At 46.9% G+C, this 20,942-nt stretch overlaps 25 non-coding genes across 25 annotated transcripts; all 25 read left to right on the top strand.

The window, feature by feature from the left end:
- The first annotated feature begins 1,768 nt into the window (after nucleotides 1-1,768).
- Nucleotides 1,769-1,880, top strand: TRNAL-CAA (transfer RNA leucine (anticodon CAA)). The gene is made up of 2 exons: nucleotides 1,769-1,806; nucleotides 1,835-1,880. It is a non-coding gene; the product is annotated as a tRNA-Leu (tRNA).
- A 937-nt stretch (nucleotides 1,881-2,817) lies between these two features.
- TRNAP-CGG (transfer RNA proline (anticodon CGG)) lies at nucleotides 2,818-2,889 on the top strand. Its single transcript has one exon. It is a non-coding gene; the product is annotated as a tRNA-Pro (tRNA).
- Nucleotides 2,890-3,274: 385 nt separating this feature from the next.
- On the top strand, nucleotides 3,275-3,347 carry TRNAV-UAC (transfer RNA valine (anticodon UAC)). Its single transcript has one exon. It is a non-coding gene; the product is annotated as a tRNA-Val (tRNA).
- A 2,302-nt stretch (nucleotides 3,348-5,649) lies between these two features.
- On the top strand, nucleotides 5,650-5,721 carry TRNAP-CGG (transfer RNA proline (anticodon CGG)). The gene has a single exon. It is a non-coding gene; the product is annotated as a tRNA-Pro (tRNA).
- Nucleotides 5,722-6,106: 385 nt separating this feature from the next.
- TRNAV-UAC (transfer RNA valine (anticodon UAC)) lies at nucleotides 6,107-6,179 on the top strand. The gene has a single exon. It is a non-coding gene; the product is annotated as a tRNA-Val (tRNA).
- Nucleotides 6,180-6,620: 441 nt separating this feature from the next.
- On the top strand, nucleotides 6,621-6,692 carry TRNAP-AGG (transfer RNA proline (anticodon AGG)). The gene has a single exon. It is a non-coding gene; the product is annotated as a tRNA-Pro (tRNA).
- A 1,789-nt stretch (nucleotides 6,693-8,481) lies between these two features.
- Nucleotides 8,482-8,553, top strand: TRNAP-CGG (transfer RNA proline (anticodon CGG)). The gene has a single exon. It is a non-coding gene; the product is annotated as a tRNA-Pro (tRNA).
- Nucleotides 8,554-8,938: 385 nt separating this feature from the next.
- TRNAV-UAC (transfer RNA valine (anticodon UAC)) lies at nucleotides 8,939-9,011 on the top strand. Its single transcript has one exon. It is a non-coding gene; the product is annotated as a tRNA-Val (tRNA).
- Nucleotides 9,012-9,452: 441 nt separating this feature from the next.
- On the top strand, nucleotides 9,453-9,524 carry TRNAP-AGG (transfer RNA proline (anticodon AGG)). The gene has a single exon. It is a non-coding gene; the product is annotated as a tRNA-Pro (tRNA).
- A 740-nt stretch (nucleotides 9,525-10,264) lies between these two features.
- TRNAL-CAA (transfer RNA leucine (anticodon CAA)) lies at nucleotides 10,265-10,376 on the top strand. Its single transcript has 2 exons — nucleotides 10,265-10,302; nucleotides 10,331-10,376. It is a non-coding gene; the product is annotated as a tRNA-Leu (tRNA).
- A 937-nt stretch (nucleotides 10,377-11,313) lies between these two features.
- TRNAP-CGG (transfer RNA proline (anticodon CGG)) lies at nucleotides 11,314-11,385 on the top strand. The gene has a single exon. It is a non-coding gene; the product is annotated as a tRNA-Pro (tRNA).
- Nucleotides 11,386-11,770: 385 nt separating this feature from the next.
- TRNAV-UAC (transfer RNA valine (anticodon UAC)) lies at nucleotides 11,771-11,843 on the top strand. The gene has a single exon. It is a non-coding gene; the product is annotated as a tRNA-Val (tRNA).
- A 441-nt stretch (nucleotides 11,844-12,284) lies between these two features.
- On the top strand, nucleotides 12,285-12,356 carry TRNAP-AGG (transfer RNA proline (anticodon AGG)). Its single transcript has one exon. It is a non-coding gene; the product is annotated as a tRNA-Pro (tRNA).
- A 740-nt stretch (nucleotides 12,357-13,096) lies between these two features.
- TRNAL-CAA (transfer RNA leucine (anticodon CAA)) lies at nucleotides 13,097-13,208 on the top strand. Its single transcript has 2 exons — nucleotides 13,097-13,134; nucleotides 13,163-13,208. It is a non-coding gene; the product is annotated as a tRNA-Leu (tRNA).
- A 937-nt stretch (nucleotides 13,209-14,145) lies between these two features.
- On the top strand, nucleotides 14,146-14,217 carry TRNAP-CGG (transfer RNA proline (anticodon CGG)). The gene has a single exon. It is a non-coding gene; the product is annotated as a tRNA-Pro (tRNA).
- Nucleotides 14,218-14,602: 385 nt separating this feature from the next.
- On the top strand, nucleotides 14,603-14,675 carry TRNAV-UAC (transfer RNA valine (anticodon UAC)). Its single transcript has one exon. It is a non-coding gene; the product is annotated as a tRNA-Val (tRNA).
- A 441-nt stretch (nucleotides 14,676-15,116) lies between these two features.
- On the top strand, nucleotides 15,117-15,188 carry TRNAH-AUG (transfer RNA histidin (anticodon AUG)). Its single transcript has one exon. It is a non-coding gene; the product is annotated as a tRNA-His (tRNA).
- Nucleotides 15,189-16,977: 1,789 nt separating this feature from the next.
- Nucleotides 16,978-17,049, top strand: TRNAP-CGG (transfer RNA proline (anticodon CGG)). Its single transcript has one exon. It is a non-coding gene; the product is annotated as a tRNA-Pro (tRNA).
- A 385-nt stretch (nucleotides 17,050-17,434) lies between these two features.
- Nucleotides 17,435-17,507, top strand: TRNAV-UAC (transfer RNA valine (anticodon UAC)). Its single transcript has one exon. It is a non-coding gene; the product is annotated as a tRNA-Val (tRNA).
- A 441-nt stretch (nucleotides 17,508-17,948) lies between these two features.
- On the top strand, nucleotides 17,949-18,020 carry TRNAP-AGG (transfer RNA proline (anticodon AGG)). The gene has a single exon. It is a non-coding gene; the product is annotated as a tRNA-Pro (tRNA).
- A 379-nt stretch (nucleotides 18,021-18,399) lies between these two features.
- Nucleotides 18,400-18,472, top strand: TRNAV-AAC (transfer RNA valine (anticodon AAC)). The gene has a single exon. It is a non-coding gene; the product is annotated as a tRNA-Val (tRNA).
- A 288-nt stretch (nucleotides 18,473-18,760) lies between these two features.
- On the top strand, nucleotides 18,761-18,872 carry TRNAL-CAA (transfer RNA leucine (anticodon CAA)). The gene is made up of 2 exons: nucleotides 18,761-18,798; nucleotides 18,827-18,872. It is a non-coding gene; the product is annotated as a tRNA-Leu (tRNA).
- A 937-nt stretch (nucleotides 18,873-19,809) lies between these two features.
- Nucleotides 19,810-19,881, top strand: TRNAP-CGG (transfer RNA proline (anticodon CGG)). Its single transcript has one exon. It is a non-coding gene; the product is annotated as a tRNA-Pro (tRNA).
- A 385-nt stretch (nucleotides 19,882-20,266) lies between these two features.
- On the top strand, nucleotides 20,267-20,339 carry TRNAV-UAC (transfer RNA valine (anticodon UAC)). The gene has a single exon. It is a non-coding gene; the product is annotated as a tRNA-Val (tRNA).
- Nucleotides 20,340-20,780: 441 nt separating this feature from the next.
- On the top strand, nucleotides 20,781-20,852 carry TRNAP-AGG (transfer RNA proline (anticodon AGG)). The gene has a single exon. It is a non-coding gene; the product is annotated as a tRNA-Pro (tRNA).
- Nucleotides 20,853-20,942: the final 90 nt, after the last annotated feature.

Raw genomic sequence — 20,942 nt, 5'->3', positions numbered from 1 at the left:
TAAACAAGGCTCAGATATAAGCTACGGTCTGTTAGTTACTGGCACCATATTGCCCCTGAAATCCTTAGGTGTCCTTATACATACTATCAATGTACCTTATATGTACGATTAAGGCTAAAATAAATAATCACAGTGTCCAAAAAGCGGTAGTCTCCGCGTCTCAGTAAGCGAAATTATCCTACCTTTCGTTGCATCAAATAGCGTGCCCCCGTTCCTACACGAATCTTTTTAGTGCGCGAAGAAGGTCCGCCGAGTGTGGCACCCAGTCTCCGAATATCAATGTCATGTGACAGGAAACTAAACCAAGAATATATCCGGGTTTACGTGTTTACGCGTTCCTCACGTTCGTTAGAACGACTGGCAGGGTAAACAGACTACAAGTAGTACAAGTAGTAAACTTATTTGTTAAATTAAAGTTCCGATCTGATAATGTCATACAGCTTTTAGTATGTCCGTAAATAATACGTTGCCTAAGTTTCAAAGTTAATCCGAACTGTGGTTGTTTTTTTAGTAGATGACGATCGTGATGTGTACGCAAGTGGGCCGATTCTGTGCCTGTTCGCGAGTTACCTATAGCTAAGTGCCCTCCGATCTCTCCATAGATACGGCTAACAATTGTTACGTAATGGAGCAATAAGGCTCTGAGATGCTAACAGAATTCAAAGTTACATACATATGCAGCGTACGCTTGCCAATAGTGTCTGATACCTGTTTCGGGAATTACACACACACAGTGAACATAAACATTAGGAGTCCCGGTTTAGTAACGGTTAGTGTAACCTACGTGTAAGTAGGTCAATATCCACTTGTCCATTATTAAAACAGTACATCACTTGGTTCTCCGTAATACACATATGACTGTTCTACATTGGGGTAAAGAAAAGCGGTAACTTCATATGCCACATACAATTTGCTCTATTAAAAACTACAGTATATGAAACAACATCGGTAGTATATTCGTATATCATATTAAAGCTGTTTTGTCTAAATCGGCAACCTTCTGTGCCACATCAATTGTTGAAGACTAGAAAGAGATTGTATTCTGTTTTTTCAAAACTCACAATGCCTGACTATTTCTCATTACACTCGCCGCATTGTTGCACAAAATATTTTGAACCTCATAAGAAACATGGATCACCATGCTTTTTCTGCCTTCATGCTTAGTCTGTGTGTGTCCCAGGTGATGCTTTCCCAAGCTGTACTTGCTGGCATTTAGGCATCAGATATTTGTCTGTCGATGCCTGCATAAGTCAATTTTTAATACGTCTAATTGCAAGCATGTTGGCTGATATCTCTGCAGTTTTCACACTTGCTCCTCGCTTTCTGAGTGGCTGCTGATACAGCAGAATAGAAGTAGAGAGAATCCTTGAGAGGAACCTTGCTCTAACAGTAAAACACAACAAGTGAGTTTCTGTAGTGTAGTGGTCATCACGTTTGCCTAACACGCGAAAGGTCCCCGGTTCAAGACAGGGCCGTAACACTGTGCATGAGCTGCTTTTATGTGCACCCTCTAAAACCTTATTATCTCAATGCAAGCTTAAGAAGAGGCGGTCCTTGAACCCAGCGAGCCGTGGGAAACTTCCTTTACTTTTGCAAGACGAAACAAAGTAATCCGCATCCATCAGTGGTCGCTCTTGTGCCTAGCTTTTTTTTTGTCATGCCATGTTGTATTGTGGGGTCTTTACACTTGTGACATTGCTGTGAACGTTGTAAGTGCAAACATTGGCAGGTGCAGTCAGAAGAGTCAGATCTGTGCACACCCAGGGCTGTCAGGATGGCCGAGTGGTCTAAGGCGCCAGACTCAAGAGAGCTTGATCTTCAGTGCAACTGAGACTTCTGGTCTCCTCATGGAGGCGTGGGTTCAAATCCCACTTCTGACAGGTTTCTTTTACACCCTTAAATCGTCCTGTTTTTTGCAGTGCATTCCCCACACACCACAATCTTTGCACGGACCTGTAACATATGACGAGAAATCCACCAACGATCAGGCTGGGCCCTCAATCACAATTCCATGTATTTCTGGAAGGGATACCTCAGGCACACCTTCCGTTAAATTTGCACTCCATCACACAAACTGCCGTGCTGGTTTCTCATTAAGCAGTTGATCCCATCTTTGTTGTGAGGCTCTCCTGCCACCTTTTGGGCGGAGAAGGCACTGTCCCTGCAACAACACAGGCAGACATGTTCAACAGGGCTTCCTGGTTATGTGGGAGGAGCAGATTGTCATTGGTCCCCCCTTGCGAATTTTAATTTACATAAGGAAGACAGAGAGGTAGCTGGGAGTAGGCAGTACACACGGACATTGAACTCTATCTTGTGATTTGCAGCCAATTCTAGATTGAGGCAGGAGGAAAGGAGGTGACTTGCCCAAAAATGGCCATCCTGGGAATTCAGCCACCCTGGGGCTCCCAGGTTAGTGTTTCAGTCCTGCGAGCCACTCATATAAATCTCGCCTGATCGAGCCTGATCGAGCGCTGAGTGAGCGTGTTTGAATCCAAGAATCAAATGCCTCTGTCTTAGGAGCAAGAATTGGCAGGCCCTCCCTTGCATCTGGGGTGGAAGTCTATGGGGCAAGTGTCCAGGACTTGCAGAGGAGTACAAGTGCCAGAAAGTGCCTGCAGTTCTCATCAGCGCCTTTTTTCTGCTCTCTGGCAGCTAGGATATCGACTGATCCCTTCCTTGCAAGAGTGAAAAAAACAACACCTTGAGAGAAAACATGACTTTGTGTGGTTCACATAGAGAGAGAGCAGCCAAATAGCCCTGCTTTGTTTCTGAAAGACGCATCAGAAATTGCTTAAAATGCCGACTGGGGAATCAGGCTCGTTGGTCTAGGGGTATGATTCTCGCTTCGGGTGCGAGAGGTCCCGGGTTCAAATCCCGGACGAGCCCATGCTGTGGAATTATTTTTAGGTTGCTTATTATATAGGGCCATTTCTTCTTTTCAATGCTATAAGACGCCGTGTATGGTGAGAAAGTTCCTTTCCCTCTATGCTATTTCCCACTTTTGGCGTATAGAATTTCAGTGCCGGACTTCTTTGCAACTGCTTTTCTGGGGTGGACCATCAGTGTAGGAAAATTAAATGCAAAGTGTTTTTCTAGTGTGGTTTCAGGTATGGTTTTAAAATCGCCTTTTGGAATAAAAGTGGTCCTCGTTCCTTTCTTCCAAAGAAAGAGATCGGGTAAGGAGGGTCCAACTTTGAGCTTCATGGACATTGGCCCTTGGTCTGTGCATTCCAGCCCACTACATGCCAAGAAGATTCCTGCAAGCGTGTCTGTTTCTGTAGTGTAGTGGTTATCACGTTCGCTTTACACGCGAAAGGTCCCTGGTTCGAGTCCGGGCAGAAACAGCAGCTTTCTGTTTTTCACACAGTTTGCATTTACTCTCTCAACTTATAGGAAAGCTGAGATAATGGAAGCTGTCTATCCCTCACCAGCGTGACGTACTGTGCTCCAGGGGCATCAGTGACAGCTCAAAAAGAGAAGTGACGATAGTTTGCGCTATTCGTTTGCACGTCCTTGTGTACTGAAGGTTGGGCCTACTTCATGAAAGCAAGGCATGAGAGCAGAAATGGTTTTATTGACCTCACCGAGAGCATACACCTAGAACAAACAAAATGTCTGAAGGATAGAGGCATTTTCATTTCTTGTTCGATGACGGCCATGGAAAAGACAGCAACCATATTGCAGAAGAGAGCAACATGTGCAGTTGCTTGCTTTGGGTGAAGCATTCACTAACTCGCTGCCAATAACCCCCGGAGCCGGTGCGAAAGGCGACTCTTGTGTGCCTCGGCTCGTTGGTCTAGGGGTATGATTCTCGCTTAGGGTGCGCGAGGTCCCGAGTTCAAATCCCGGACGAGCCCTTTTTCAGAGGTAAACATACGAATCCTACTCACAATGCCTGACTATTTCTCATTACACTCGCCGCATTGTTGCACAAAATATTTTGAACCTCATAAGAAACATGGATCACCATGCTTTTTCTGCCTTCATGCTTAGTCTGTGTGTGTCCCAGGTGATGCTTTCCCAAGCTGTACTTGCTGGCATTTAGGCATCAGATATTTGTCTGTCGATGCCTGCATAAGTCAATTTTTAATACGTCTAATTGCAAGCATGTTGGCTGATATCTCTGCAGTTTTCACACTTGCTCCTCGCTTTCTGAGTGGCTGCTGATACAGCAGAATAGAAGTAGAGAGAATCCTTGAGAGGAACCTTGCTCTAACAGTAAAACACAACAAGTGAGTTTCTGTAGTGTAGTGGTCATCACGTTCGCCTAACACGCGAAAGGTCCCCGGTTTGAGACCGAGCCGTAACACTGTGCATGAGCTGCTTTTATGTGCACCCTCTAAAACCTTATTATCTCAATGCAAGCTTAAGAAGAGGCGGTCCTTGAACCCAGCGAGCCGTGGGAAACTTCCTTTACTTTTGCAAGACGAAACAAAGTAATCCGCATCCATCAGTGGTCGCTCTTGTGCCTAGCTTTTTTTTTGTCATGCCATGTTGTATTGTGGGGTCTTTACACTTGTGACATTGCTGTGAACGTTGTAAGTGCAAACATTGGCAGGTGCAGTCAGAAGAGTCAGATCTGTGCACACCCAGGGCTGTCAGGATGGCCGAGTGGTCTAAGGCGCCAGACTCAAGAGAGCTTGATCTTCAGTGCAACTGAGACTTCTGGTCTCCTCATGGAGGCGTGTGTTCAAATCCCACTTCTGACAGGTTTCTTTTACACCCTTAAATCGTCCTGTTTTTTGCAGTGCATTCCCCACACACCACAATCTTTGCACGGACCTGTAACATATGACGAGAAATCCACCAACGATCAGGCTGGGCCCTCAATCACAATTCCATGTATTTCTGGAAGGGATACCTCAGGCACACCTTCCGTTAAATTTGCACTCCATCACACAAACTGCCGTGCTGGTTTCTCATTAAGCATTTGATCCCATCTTTGTTGTGAGGCTCTCCTGCCACCTTTTGGGCGGAGAAGGCACTGTCCCTGCTACAACACAGGCAGACATGTTCCACAGGGCTTCCTGGTTATGTGGGAGGAGCAGATTGTCATTGGTCCCCCCTTGCGAATTTTAATTTACATAAGGAAGACAGAGAGGTAGCTGGGAGAAGGCAGTACACACGGACATTGAACTCTATCTTGTGATTTGCAGCCAATTCTAGATTGAGGCAGGAGGAAAGGAGGTGACTTGCCCAAAAATGGCCATCCTGGGAATTCAGCCACCCTGGGGCTCCCAGGTTAGTGTTTCAGTCCTGCGAGCCACTCATATAAATCTCGCCTGATCGAGCCTGATCGAGCGCTGAGTGAGCGTGTTTGAATCCAAGAATCAAATGCCTCTGTCTTAGGAGCAAGAATTGGCAGGCCCTCCCTTGCATCTGGGGTGGAAGTCTATGGGGCAAGTGTCCAGGACTTGCAGAGGAGTACAAGTGCCAGAAAGTGCCTGCAGTTCTCATCAGCGCCTTTTTTCTGCTCTCTGGCAGCTAGGATATCGACTGATCCCTTCCTTGAAAGAGTGAAAAAAACAACACCTTGAGAGAAAACATGACTTTGTGTGGTTCACATAGAGAGAGAGCAGCCAAATAACCCTGCTTTGTTTCTGAAAGACGCATCAGAAATTGCTTAAAATGCCGACTGGGGAATCAGGCTCGTTGGTCTAGGGGTATGATTCTCGCTTCGGGTGCGAGAGGTCCCGGGTTCAAATCCCGGACGAGCCCATGCTGTGGAATTATTTTTAGGTTGCTTATTATATAGGGCCATTTCTTCTTTTCAATGCTATAAGACGCCGTGTATGGTGAGAAAGTTCCTTTCCCTCTATGCTATTTCCCACTTTTGGCGTATAGAATTTCAGTGCCGGACTTCTTTGCAACTGCTTTTCTGGGGTGGACCATCAGTGTAGGAAAATTAAATGCAAAGTGTTTTTCTAGTGTGGTTTCAGGTATGGTTTTAAAATCGCCTTTTGGAATAAAAGTGGTCCTCGTTCCTTTCTTCCAAAGAAAGAGATCGGGTAAGGAGGGTCCAACTTTGAGCTTCATGGACATTGGCCCTTGGTCTGTGCATTCCAGCCCACTACATGCCAAGAAGATTCCTGCAAGCGTGTCTGTTTCTGTAGTGTAGTGGTTATCACGTTCGCTTTACACGCGAAAGGTCCCTGGTTCGAGACCGGGCAGAAACAGCAGCTTTCTGTTTTTCACACAGTTTGCATTTACTCTCTCAACTTATAGGAATGCTGAGATAATGGAAGCTGTCTATCCCTCACCAGCGTGACGTACTGTGCTCCAGGGGCATCAGTGACAGCTCAAAAAGAGAAGTGACGATAGTTTGCGCTATTCGTTTGCACGTCCTTGTGTACTGAAGGTTGGGCCTACTTCATGAAAGCAAGGCATGAGAGCAGAAATGGTTTTATTGACCTCACCGAGAGCATACACCTAGAACAAACAAAATGTCTGAAGGATAGAGGCATTTTCATTTCTTGTTCGATGACGGCCATGGAAAAGACAGCAACCATATTGCAGAAGAGAGCAACATGTGCAGTTGCTTGCTTTGGGTGAAGCATTCACTAACTCGCTGCCAATAACCCCCGGAGCCGGTGCGAAAGGCGACTCTTGTGTGCCTCGGCTCGTTGGTCTAGGGGTATGATTCTCGCTTAGGGTGCGAGAGGTCCCGGGTTCAAATCCCGGACGAGCCCTTTTTCAGAGGTAAACATACGAATCCTACTCACAATGCCTGACTATTTCTCATTACACTCGCCGCATTGTTGCACAAAATATTTTGAACCTCATAAGAAACATGGATCACCATGCTTTTTCTGCCTTCATGCTTAGTCTGTGTGTGTCCCAGGTGATGCTTTCCCAAGCTGTACTTGCTGGCATTTAGGCATCAGATATTTGTCTGTCGATGCCTGCATAAGTCAATTTTTAATACGTCTAATTGCAAGCATGTTGGCTGATATCTCTGCAGTTTTCACACTTGCTCCTCGCTTTCTGAGTGGCTGCTGATACAGCAGAATCGAAGTAGAGAGAATCCTTGAGAGGAACCTTGCTCTAACAGTAAAACACAACAAGTGAGTTTCTGTAGTGTAGTGGTCATCACGTTCGCCTAACACGCGAAAGGTCCCCGGTTCGAGACCGGGCCGTAACACTGTGCATGAGCTGCTTTTATGTGCACCCTCTAAAACCTTATTATCTCAATGCAAGCTTAAGAAGAGGCGGTCCTTGAACCCAGCGAGCCGTGGGAAACTTCCTTTACTTTTGCAAGACGAAACAAAGTAATCCGCATCCATCAGTGGTCGCTCTTGTGCCTAGCTTTTTTTTTGTCATGCCATGTTGTATTGTGGGGTCTTTACACTTGTGACATTGCTGTGAACGTTGTAAGTGCAAACATTGGCAGGTGCAGTCAGAAGAGTCAGATCTGTGCACACCCAGGGCTGTCAGGATGGCCGAGTGGTCTAAGGCGCCAGACTCAAGAGAGCTTGATCTTCAGTGCAACTGAGACTTCTGGTCTCCTCATGGATGCGTGGGTTCAAATCCCACTTCTGACAGGTTTCTTTTACACCCTTAAATCGTCCTGTTTTTTGCAGTGCATTCCCCACACACCACAATCTTTGCACGGACCTGTAACATATGACGAGAAATCCACCAACGATCAGGCTGGGCCCTCAATCACAATTCCATGTATTTCTGGAAGGGATACCTCAGGCACACCTTCCGTTAAATTTGCACTCCATCACACAAACTGCCGTGCTGGTTTCTCATTAAGCAGTTGATCCCATCTTTGTTGTGAGGCTCTCCTGCCACCTTTTGGGCGGAGAAGGCACTGTCCCTGCAACAACACAGGCAGACATGTTCCACAGGGCTTCCTGGTTATGTGGGAGGAGCAGATTGTCATTGGTCCCCCCTTGCGAATTTTAATTTACATAAGGAAGACAGAGAGGTAGCTGGGAGTAGGCAGTACACACGGACATTGAACTCTATCTTGTGATTTGCAGCCAATTCTAGATTGAGGCAGGAGGAAAGGAGGTGACTTGCCCAAAAATGGCCATCCTGGGAATTCAGCCACCCTGGGGCTCCCAGGTTAGTGTTTCAGTCCTGCGAGCCACTCATATAAATCTCGCCTGATCGAGCCTGATCGAGCGCTGAGTGAGCGTGTTTGAATCCAAGAATCAAATGCCTCTGTCTTAGGAGCAAGAATTGGCAGGCCCTCCCTTGCATCTGGGGTGGAAGTCTATGGGGCAAGTGTCCAGGACTTGCAGAGGAGTACAAGTGCCAGAAAGTGCCTGCAGTTCTCATCAGCGACTTTTTTCTGCTCTCTGGCAGCTAGGATATCGACTGATCCCTTCCTTGCAATAGTGAAAAAAACAACACCTTGAGAGAAAACATGACTTTGTGTGGTTCACATAGAGAGAGAGCAGCCAAATAACCCTGCTTTGTTTCTGAAAGACGCATCAGAAATTGCTTAAAATGCCGACTGGGGAATCAGGCTCGTTGGTCTAGGGGTATGATTCTCGCTTCGGGTGCGAGAGGTCCCGGGTTCAAATCCCGGACGAGCCCATGCTGTGGAATTATTTTTAGGTTGCTTATTATATAGGGCCATTTCTTCTTTTCAATGCTATAAGACGCCGTGTATGGTGAGAAAGTTCCTTTCCCTCTATGCTATTTCCCACTTTTGGCGTATAGAATTTCAGTGCCGGACTTCTTTGCAACTGCTTTTCTGGGGTGGACCATCAGTGTAGGAAAATTAAATGCAAAGTGTTTTTCTAGTGTGGTTTCAGGTATGGTTTTAAAATCGCCTTTTGGAATAAAAGTGGTCCTCGTTCCTTTCTTCCAAAGAAAGAGATCGGGTAAGGAGGGTCCAACTTTGAGCTTCATGGACATTGGCCCTTGGTCTGTGCATTCCAGCCCACTACATGCCAAGAAGATTCCTGCAAGCGTGTCTGTTTCTGTAGTGTAGTGGTTATCACGTTCGCTTTACACGCGAAAGGTCCCTGGTTCGAGACCGGGCAGAAACAGCAGCTTTCTGTTTTTCACACAGTTTGCATTTACTCTCTCAACTTATAGGAAAGCTGAGATAATGGAAGCTGTCTATCCCTCACCAGCGTGACGTACTGTGCTCCAGGGGCATCAGTGACAGCTCAAAAAGAGAAGTGACGATAGTTTGCGCTATTCGTTTGCACGTCCTTGTGTACTGAAGGTTGGGCCTACTTCATGAAAGCAAGGCATGAGAGCAGAAATGGTTTTATTGACCTCACCGAGAGCATACACCTAGAACAAACAAAATGTCTGAAGGATAGAGGCATTTTCATTTCTTGTTCGATGACGGCCATGGAAAAGACAGCAACCATATTGCAGAAGAGAGCAACATGTGCAGTTGCTTGCTTTGGGTGAAGCATTCACTAACTCGCTGCCAATAACCCCCGGAGCCGGTGCGAAAGGCGACTCTTGTGTGCCTCGGCTCGTTGGTCTAGGGGTATGATTCTCGCTTAGGGTGCGAGAGGTCCCGGGTTCAAATCCCGGACGAGCCCTTTTTCAGAGGTAAACATACGAATCCTACTCACAATGCCTGACTATTTCTCATTACACTCGCCGCATTGTTGCACAAAATATTTTGAACCTCATAAGAAACATGGATCACCATGCTTTTTCTGCCTTCATGCTTAGTCTGTGTGTGTCCCAGGTGATGCTTTCCCAAGCTGTACTTGCTGGCATTTAGGCATCAGATATTTGTCTGTCGATGCCTGCATAAGTCAATTTTTAATACGTCTAATTGCAAGCATGTTGGCTGATATCTCTGCAGTTTTCACACTTGCTCCTCGCTTTCTGAGTGGCTGCTGATACAGCAGAATAGAAGTAGAGAGAATCCTTGAGAGGAACCTTGCTCTAACAGTAAAACACAACAAGTGAGTTTCTGTAGTGTAGTGGTCATCACGTTCGCCTAACACGCGAAAGGTCCCCGGTTCGAGACCGGGCCGTAACACTGTGCATGAGCTGCTTTTATGTGCACCCTCTAAAACCTTATTATCTCAATGCAAGCTTAAGAAGAGGCGGTCCTTGAACCCAGCGAGCCGTGGGAAACTTCCTTTACTTTTGCAAGACGAAACAAAGTAATCCGCATCCATCAGTGGTCGCTCTTGTGCCTAGCTTTTTTTTTGTCATGCCATGTTGTATTGTGGGGTCTTTACACTTGTGACATTGCTGTGAACGTTGTAAGTGCAAACATTGGCAGGTGCAGTCAGAAGAGTCAGATCTGTGCACACCCAGGGCTGTCAGGATGGCCGAGTGGTCTAAGGCGCCAGACTCAAGAGAGCTTGATCTTCAGTGCAACTGAGACTTCTGGTCTCCTCATGGAGGCGTGGGTTCAAATCCCACTTCTGACAGGTTTCTTTTACACCCTTAAATCGTCCTGTTTTTTGCAGTGCATTCCCCACACACCACAATCTTTGCACGGACCTGTAACATATGACGAGAAATCCACCAACGATCAGGCTGGGCCCTCAATCACAATTCCATGTATTTCTGGAAGGGATACCTCAGGCACACCTTCCGTTAAATTTGCACTCCATCACACAAACTGCCGTGCTGGTTTCTCATTAAGCATTTGATCCCATCTTTGTTGTGAGGCTCTCCTGCCACCTTTTGGGCGGAGAAGGCACTGTCCCTGCAACAACACAGGCAGACATGTTCCACAGGGCTTCCTGGTTATGTGGGAGGAGCAGATTGTCATTGGTCCCCCCTTGCGAATTTTAATTTACATAAGGAAGACAGAGAGGTAGCTGGGAGTAGGCAGTACACACGGACATTGAACTCTATCTTGTGATTTGCAGCCAATTCTAGATTGAGGCAGGAGGAAAGGAGGTGACTTGCCCAAAAATGGCCATCCTGGGAATTCAGCCACCCTGGGGCTCCCAGGTTAGTGTTTCAGTCCTGCGAGCCACTCATATAAATCTCGCCTGATCGAGCCTGATCGAGCGCTGAGTGAGCGTGTTTGAATCCAAGAATCAAATGCCTCTGTCTTAGGAGCAAGAATTGGCAGGCCCTCCCTTGCATCTGGGGTGGAAGTCTATGGGGCAAGTGTCCAGGACTTGCAGAGGAGTACAAGTGCCAGAAAGTGCCTGCAGTTCTCATCAGCGCCTTTTTTCTGCTCTCTGGCAGCTAGGATATCGACTGATCCCTTCCTTGCAAGAGTGAAAAAAACAACACCTTGAGAGAAAACATGACTTTGTGTGGTTCACATAGAGAGAGAGCAGCCAAATAGCCCTGCTTTGTTTCTGAAAGACGCATCAGAAATTGCTTAAAATGCCGACTGGGGAATCAGGCTCGTTGGTCTAGGGGTATGATTCTCGCTTCGGGTGCGAGAGGTCCCGGGTTCAAATCCCGGACGAGCCCATGCTGTGGAATTATTTTTAGGTTGCTTATTATATAGGGCCATTTCTTCTTTTCAATGCTATAAGACGCCGTGTATGGTGAGAAAGTTCCTTTCCCTCTATGCTATTTCCCACTTTTGGCGTATAGAATTTCAGTGCCGGACTTCTTTGCAACTGCTTTTCTGGGGTGGACCATCAGTGTAGGAAAATTAAATGCAAAGTGTTTTTCTAGTGTGGTTTCAGGTATGGTTTTAAAATCGCCTTTTGGAATAAAAGTGGTCCTCGTTCCTTTCTTCCAAAGAAAGAGATCGGGTAAGGAGGGTCCAACTTTGAGCTTCATGGACATTGGCCCTTGGTCTGTGCATTCCAGCCCACTACATGCCAAGAAGATTCCTGCAAGCGTGTCTGTTTCTGTAGTGTAGTGGTTATCACGTTCGCTTTACACGCGAAAGGTCCCTGGTTCGAGACCGGGCAGAAACAGCAGCTTTCTGTTTTTCACACAGTTTGCATTTACTCTCTCAACTTATAGGAAAGCTGAGATAATGGAAGCTGTCTATCCCTCACCAGCGTGACGTACTGTGCTCCAGGGGCATCAGTGACAGCTCAAAAAGAGAAGTGACGATAGTTTGCGCTATTCGTTTGCACGTCCTTGTGTACTGAAGGTTGGGCCTACTTCATGAAAGCAAGGCATGAGAGCAGAAATGGTTTTATTGACCTCACCGAGAGCATACACCTAGAACAAACAAAATGTCTGAAGGATAGAGGCATTTTCATTTCTTGTTCGATGACGGCCATGGAAAAGACAGCAACCATATTGCAGAAGAGAGCAACATGTGCAGTTGCTTGCTTTGGGTGAAGCATTCACTAACTCGCTGCCAATAACCCCCGGAGCCGGTGCGAAAGGCGACTCTTGTGTGCCTCGGCTCGTTGGTCTAGGGGTATGATTCTCGCTTAGGGTGCGAGAGGTCCCGGGTTCAAATCCCGGACGAGCCCTTTTTCAGAGGTAAACATACGAATCCTACTCACAATGCCTGACTATTTCTCATTACACTCGCCGCATTGTTGCACAAAATATTTTGAACCTCATAAGAAACATGGATCACCATGCTTTTTCTGCCTTCATGCTTAGTCTGTGTGTGTCCCAGGTGATGCTTTCCCAAGCTGTACTTGCTGGCATTTAGGCATCAGATATTTGTCTGTCGATGCCTGCATAAGTCAATTTTTAATACGTCTAATTGCAAGCATGTTGGCTGATATCTCTGCAGTTTTCCCACTTGCTCCTCGCTTTCTGAGTGGCTGCTGATACAGCAGAATAGAAGTAGAGAGAATCCTTGAGAGGAACCTTGCTCTAACAGTAAAACACAACAAGTGAGTTTCTGTAGTGTAGTGGTCATCACGTTCGCCTAACACGCGAAAGGTCCCCGGTTCGAGAGCGGGCCGTAACACTGTGCATGAGCTGCTTTTATGTGCACCCTCTAAAACCTTATTATCTCAATGCAAGCTTAAGAAGAGGCGGTCCTTGAACCCAGCGAGCCGTGGGAAACTTCCTTTACTTTTGCAAGACGAAACAAAGTAATCCGCATCCATCAGTGGTCGCTCTTGTGCCTAGCTTTTTTTTTGTCATGCCATGTTGTATTGTGGGGTCTTTACACTTGTGACATTGCTGTGAACGTTGTAAGTGCAAACATTGGCAGGTGCAGTCAGAAGAGTCAGATCTGTGCACACCCAGGGCTGTCAGGATGGCCGAGTGGTCTAAGGCGCCAGACTCAAGAGAGCTTGATCTTCAGTGCAACTGAGACTTCTGGTCTCCTCATGGAGGCGTGGGTTCAAATCCCACTTCTGACAGGTTTCTTTTACACCCTTAAATCGTCCTGTTTTTTGCAGTGCATTCCCCACACACCACAATCTTTGCACGGACCTGTAACATATGACGAGAAATCCACCAACGATCAGGCTGGGCCCTCAATCACAATTCCATGTATTTCTGGAAGGGATACCTCAGGCACACCTTCCGTTAAATTTGCACTCCATCACACAAACTGCCGTGCTGGTTTCTCATTAAGCAGTTGATCCCATCTTTGTTGTGAGGCTCTCCTGCCACCTTTTGGGCGGAGAAGGCACTGTCCCTGCAACAACACAGGCAGACATGTTCCACAGGGCTTCCTGGTTATGTGGGAGGAGCAGATTGTCATTGGTCCCCCCATGCGAATTTTAATTTACATAAGGAAGACAGAGAGGTAGCTGGGAGTAGGCAGTACACACGGACATTGAACTCTATCTTGTGATTTGCAGCCAATTCTAGATTGAGGCAGGAGGAAAGGAGGTGACTTGCCCAAAAATGGCCATCCTGGGAATTCAGCCACCCTGGGGCTCCCAGGTTAGTGTTTCAGTCCTGCGAGCCACTCATATAAATCTCGCCTGATCGAGCCTGATCGAGCGCTGAGTGAGCGTGTTTGAATCCAAGAATCAAATGCCTCTGTCTTAGGAGCAAGAATTGGCAGGCCCTCCCTTGCATCTGGGGTGGAAGTCTATGGGGCAAGTGTCCAGGACTTGCAGAGGAGTACAAGTGCCAGAAAGTGCCTGCAGTTCTCATCAGCGCCTTTTTTCTGCTCTCTGGCAGCTAGGATATCGACTGATCCCTTCCTTGCAAGAGTGAAAAAAACAACACCTTGAGAGAAAACATGACTTTGTGTGGTTCACATAGAGAGAGAGCAGCCAAATAGCCCTGCTTTGTTTCTGAAAGACGCATCAGAAATTGCTTAAAATGCCGACTGGGGAATCAGGCTCGTTGGTCTAGGGGTATGATTCTCGCTTCGGGTGCGAGAGGTCCCGGGTTCAAATCCCGGACGAGCCCATGCTGTGGAATTATTTTTAGGTTGCTTATTATATAGGGCCATTTCTTCTTTTCAATGCTATAAGACGCCGTGTATGGTGAGAAAGTTCCTTTCCCTCTATGCTATTTCCCACTTTTGGCGTATAGAATTTCAGTGCCGGACTTCTTTGCAACTGCTTTTCTGGGGTGGACCATCAGTGTAGGAAAATTAAATGCAAATTGTTTTTCTAGTGTGGTTTCAGGTATGGTTTTAAAATCGCCTTTTGGAATAAAAGTGGTCCTCGTTCCTTTCTTCCAAAGAAAGAGATCGGGTAAGGAGGGTCCAACTTTGAGCTTCATGGACATTGGCCCTTGGTCTGTGCATTCCAGCCCACTACATGCCAAGAAGATTCCTGCAAGCGTGTCTGTTTCTGTAGTGTAGTGGTTATCACGTTCGCTTTACACGCGAAAGGTCCCTGGTTCGAGACCGGGCAGAAACAGCAGCTTTCTGTTTTTCACACAGTTTGCATTTACTCTCTCAACTTATAGGAAAGCTGAGATAATGGAAGCTGTCTATCCCTCACCAGCGTGACGTACTGTGCTCCAGGGGCATCAGTGACAGCTCAAAAAGAGAAGTGACGATAGTTTGCGCTATTCGTTTGCACGTCCTTGTGTACTGAAGGTTGGGCCTACTTCATGAAAGCAAGGCATGAGAGCAGAAATGGTTTTATTGACCTCACCGAGAGCATACACCTAGAACAAACAAAATGTCTGAAGGATAGAGGCATTTTCATTTCTTGTTCGATGACGGCCATGGAAAAGACAGCAACCATATTGCAGAAGAGAGCAACATGTGCAGTTGCTTGCTTTGGGTGAAGCATTCACTAACTCGCTGCCAATAACCCCCGGAGCCGGTGCGAAAGGCGACTCTTGTGTGCCTCGGCTCGTTGGTCTAGGGGTATGATTCTCGCTTATGGTGCGAGAGGTCCCGGGTTCAAATCCCGGACGAGCCCTTTTTCAGAGGTAAACATACGAATCCTACTCACAATGCCTGACTATTTCTCATTACACTCGCCGCATTGTTGCACAAAATATTTTGAACCTCATAAGAAACATGGATCACCATGCTTTTTCTGCCTTCATGCTTAGTCTGTGTGTGTCCCAGGTGATGCTTTCCCAAGCTGTACTTGCTGGCATTTAGGCATCAGATATTTGTCTGTCGATGCCTGCATAAGTCAATTTTTAATACGTCTAATTGCAAGCATGTTGGCTGATATCTCTGCAGTTTTCACACTTGCTCCTCGCTTTCTGAGTGGCTGCTGATACAGCAGAATAGAAGTAGAGAGAATCCTTGAGAGGAACCTTGCTCTAACAGTAAAACACAACAAGTGAGTTTCTGTAGTGTAGTGGTCATCACGTTCGCCTAACACGCGAAAGGTCCCCGGTTCGAGACCGGGCCGTAACACTGTGCATGAGCTGCTTTTATGTGCACCCTCTAAAACCTTATTATCTCAATGCAAGCTTAAGAAGAGGCGGTCCTTGAACCCAGCGAGCCGTGGGAAACTTCCTTTACTTTTGCAAGACGAAACAAAGTAATCCGCATCCATCAGTGGTCGCTCTTGTGCCTAGCTTTTTTTTTGTCATGCCATGTTGTATTGTGGGGTCTTTACACTTGTGACATTGCTGTGAACGTTGTAAGTGCAAACATTGGCAGGTGCAGTCAGAAGAGTCAGATCTGTGCACACCCAGGGCTGTCAGGATGGCCGAGTGGTCTAAGGTGCCAGACTCAAGAGAGCTTGATCTTCAGTGCAACTGAGACTTCTGGTCTCCTCATGGAGGCGTGGGTTCAAATCCCACTTCTGACAGGTTTCTTCTACACCCTTAAATCGTCCTGTTTTTTGCAGTGCATTCCCCACACACCACAATCTTTGCACGGACCTGTAACATATGACGAGAAATCCACCAACGATCAGGCTGGGCCCTCAATCACAATTCCATGTATTTCTGGAAGGGATACCTCAGGCACACCTTCCGTTAAATTTGCACTCCATCACACAAACTGCCGTGCTGGTTTCTCATTAAGCAGTTGATCCCATCTTTGTTGTGAGGCTCTCCTGCCACCTTTTGGGCGGAGAAGGCACTGTCCCTGCAACAACACAGGCAGACATGTTCAACAGGGCTTCCTGGTTATGTGGGAGGAGCAGATTGTCATTGGTCCCCCCTTGCAAATTTTAATTTACATAAGGAAGACAGAGAGGTAGCTGGGAGTAGGCAGTACACACGGACATTGAACTCTATCTTGTGATTTGCAGCCAATTCTAGATTGAGGCAGGAGGAAAGGAGGTGACTTGCCCAAAAATGGCCATCCTGGGAATTCAGCCACCCTGGGGCTCCCAGGTTAGTGTTTCAGTCCTGCGAGCCACTCATATAAATCTCGCCTGATCGAGCCTGATCGAGCGCTGAGTGAGCGTGTTTGAATCCAAGAATCAAATGCCTCTGTCTTAGGAGCAAGAATTGGCAGGCCCTCCCTTGCATCTGGGGTGGAAGTCTATGGGGCAAGTGTCCAGGACTTGCAGAGGAGTACAAGTGCCAGAAAGTGCCGGCAGTTATCATCAGCGCCTTTTTTCTGCTCTCTGGCAGCTAGGATATCGACTGATCCCTTCCTTGCAAGAGTGAAAAAAACAACACCTTGAGAGAAAACATGACTTTGTGTCGTTCACATAGAGAGAGAGCAGCCAAATAGCCCTGCTTTGTTTCTGAAAGACGCATCAGAAATTGATTAAAATGCCAACTGGGGAATCAGGCTCGTTGGTCTAGGGGTATGATTCTCGCTTCGGGTGCGAGAGGTCCCGGGTTCAAATCCCGGACGAGCCCATGCTGTGGAATTATTTTTAGGCTGCTTATTATATAGGGCCATTTCTTCTTTTCAATGCTATAAGACGCCGTGTATGGTGAGAAAGTTCCTTTCCCTCTATGCTATTTCCCACTTTTGGCGTATAGAATTTCAGTGCCGGACTTCTTTGCAACTGCTTTTCTGGGGTGGACCATCAGTGTAGGAAAATTAAATGCAAAGTGTTTTTCTAGTGTGGTTTCAGGTATGGTTTTAAAATCGCCTTTTGGAATAAAAGTGGTCCTCGTTCCTTTCTTCCAAAGAAAGAGATCGGGTAAGGAGGGTCCAACTTTGAGCTTCATGGACATTGGCCCTTGGTCTGTGCATTCCAGCCCACTACATGCCAAGAAGATTCCTGCAAGCGTGTCTGTTTCTGTAGTGTAGTGGTTATCACGTTCGCTTTACACGCGAAAGGTCCCTGGTTCGAGACCGGGCAGAAACAGCAGCTTTCTGTTTTTCACACAGTTTGCATTTACTCTCTCAACTTATAGGAAAGCTGAGATAATGGAAGCTGTCTATCCCTCACCAGCGTGACGTACTGTGCTCCAGGGGCATCAGTGACAGCTCAAAAAGAGAAGTGACGATAGTTTGCGCTATTCGTTTGCACGTCCTTGTGTACTGAAGGTTGGGCCTACTTCATGAAAGCAAGGCATGAGAGCAGAAATGGTTTTATTGACCTCACCGAGAGCATACACCTAGAACAAACAAAATGTCTGAAGGATAGAGGCATTTTCATTTCTTGTTCGATGACGGCCATGGAAAAGACAGCAACCATATTGCAGAAGAGAGCAACATGTGCAGTTGCTTGCTTTGGGTGAAGCATTCACTAACTCGCTGCCAATAACCCCCGGAGCCGGTGCGAAAGGCGACTCTTGTGTGCCTCGGCTCGTTGGTCTAGGGGTATGATTCTCGCTTAGGGTGCGAGAGGTCCCGGGTTCAAATCCCGGACGAGCCCTTTTTCAGAGGTAAACATACGAATCCTACTCACAATGCCTGACTATTTCTCATTACACTCGCCGCATTGTTGCACAAAATATTTTGAACCTCATAAGAAACATGGATCACCATGCTTTTTCTGCCTTCATGCTTAGTCTGTGTGTGTCCCAGGTGATGCTTTCCCAAGCTGTACTTGCTGGCATTTAGGCATCAGATATTTGTCTGTCGATGCCTGCATAAGTCAATTTTTAATACGTCTAATTGCAAGCATGTTGGCTGATATCTCTGCAGTTTTCCCACTTGCTCCTCGCTTTCTGAGTGGCTGCTGATACAGCAGAATAGAAGTAGAGAGAATCCTTGAGAGGAACCTTGCTCTAACAGTAAAACACAGCAAGTGAGTTTCTGTAGTGTAGTGGTCATCACGTTCGCCTAACACGCGAAAGGTCCCCGGTTCGAGACCGGGCAGAAACACTGTGCATGAGCTGCTTTTATGTGCACTCTCTAAAACCTTATTATCTCAATGCAAGCTTAAGAAGAGGCGGTCCTTGAACCCAGCGAGCCGTGGGAAACTTCCTTTACTTTTGCAAGACGAAACAAAGTAATCCGCATCCATCAGTGGTCGCTCTTGTGCCTAGCTTTTTTTTTGTCATGCCATGTTGTATTGTGGGGTCTTTACACTTGTGACATTGCTGTGAACGTTGTAAGTGCAAACATTGGCAGGTGCAGTCAGAAGAGTCAGATCTGTGCACACCCAGGGCTGTCAGGATGGCCGAGTGGTCTAAGGCGCCAGACTCAAGAGAGCTTGATCTTCAGTGCAACTGAGACTTCTGGTCTCCTCATGGAGGCGTGGGTTCAAATCCCACTTCTGACAGGTTTCTTTTACACCCTTAAATCGTCCTGTTTTTTGCAGTGCATTCCCCACACACCACAATCTTTGCACGGACCTGTAACATATGACGAGAAATCCACCAACGATCAGGCTGGGCCCTCAATCACCATTCCATGTATTTCTGGAAGGGATACCTCAGGCACACCTTCCGTTAAATTTGCACTCCATCACACAAACTGCCGTGCTGGTTTCTCATTAAGCAGCTGATCCCATCTTTGTTGTGAGGCTCTCCTGCCACCTTTTGGGCGGAGAAGGCACTGTCCCTGCAACAACACAGGCAGACATGTTCCACAGGGCTTCCTGGTTATGTGGGAGGAGCAGATTGTCATTGGTCCCCCCATGCGAATTTTAATTTACATAAGGAAGACAGAGAGGTAGCTGGGAGTAGGCAGTACACACGGACATTGAACTCTATCTTGTGATTTGCAGCCAATTCTAGATTGAGGCAGGAGGAAAGGAGGTGACTTGCCCAAAAATGGCCATCCTGGGAATTCAGCCACCCTGGGGCTCCCAGGTTAGTGTTTCAGTCCTGCGAGCCACTCATATAAATCTCGCCTGATCGAGCCTGATCGAGCGCTGAGTGAGCGTGTTTGAATCCAAGAATCAAATGCCTCTGTCTTAGGAGCAAGAATTGGCAGGCCCTCCCTTGCATCTGGGGTGGAAGTCTATGGGGCAAGTGTCCAGGACTTGCAGAGGAGTACAAGTGCCAGAAAGTGCCTGCAGTTCTCATCAGCGCCTTTTTTCTGCTCTCTGGCAGCTAGGATATCGACTGATCCCTTCCTTGCAAGAGTGAAAAAAACAACACCTTGAGAGAAAACATGACTTTGTGTGGTTCACATAGAGAGAGAGCAGCCAAATAGCCCTGCTTTGTTTCTGAAAGACGCATCAGAAATTGCTTAAAATGCCAACTGGGGAATCAGGCTCGTTGGTCTAGGGGTATGATTCTCGCTTCGGGTGCGAGAGGTCCCGGGTTCAAATCCCGGACGAGCCCATGCTGTGGAATTATTTTTAGGTTGCTTATTATATAGGGCCATTTCTTCTTTTCAATGCTATAAGACGCCGTGTATGGTGAGAAAGTTCCTTTCCCTCTATGCTATTTCCCACTTTTGGCGTATAGAATTTCAGTGCCGGACTTCTTTGCAACTGCTTTTCTGGGGTGGACCATCAGTGTAGGAAAATTAAATGCAAATTGTTTTTCTAGTGTGGTTTCAGGTATGGTTTTAAAATCGCCTTTTGGAATAAAAGTGGTCCTCGTTCCTTTCTTCCAAAGAAAGAGATCGGGTAAGGAGGGTCCAACTTTGAGCTTCATGGACATTGGCCCTTGGTCTGTGCATTCCAGCCCACTACATGCCAAGAAGATTCCTGCAAGCGTGTCTGTTTCTGTAGTGTAGTGGTTATCACGTTCGCTTTACACGCGAAAGGTCCCTGGTTCGAGACCGGGCAGAAACAGCAGCTTTCTGTTTTTCACACAGTTTGCATTTACTCTCTCAACTTATAGGAAAGCTGAGATAATGGAAGCTGTCTATCCCTCACCAGCGTGACGTACTGTGCTCCAGGGGCATCAGTGACAGCTCAAAAAGAGAAGTGACGATAGTTTGCGCTATTCGTTTGCACGTCCTTGTGTACTGAAGGTTGGGCCTACTTCATGAAAGCAAGGCATGAGAGCAGAAATGGTTTTATTGACCTCACCGAGAGCATACACCTAGAACAAACAAAATGTCTGAAGGATAGAGGCATTTTCATTTCTTGTTCGATGACGGCCATGGAAAAGACAGCAACCATATTGCAGAAGAGAGCAACATGTGCAGTTGCTTGCTTTGGGTGAAGCATTCACTAACTCGCTGCCAATAACCCCCGGAGCCGGCGCGAAAGGCGACTCTTGTGTGCCTCGGCTCGTTGGTCTAGGGGTATGATTCTCGCTTAGGGTGCGAGAGGTCCCGGGTTCAAATCCCGGACGAGCCCTTTTTCAGAGGTAAACATACGAATCCTACTCACAATGCCTGACTATTTCTCATTACACTCGCCGCATTGTTGCACAAAATATTTTGAACC

Source organism: Triturus cristatus, chromosome 10 (genome assembly GCF_964204655.1).
Source record: "Triturus cristatus chromosome 10, aTriCri1.1, whole genome shotgun sequence".
Taxonomy (NCBI): Eukaryota; Metazoa; Chordata; class Amphibia; order Caudata; family Salamandridae; genus Triturus; species Triturus cristatus.
Note: the sequence above shows the minus strand (reverse complement) of the source record. Positions and strands in the feature narration are given on the sequence as shown.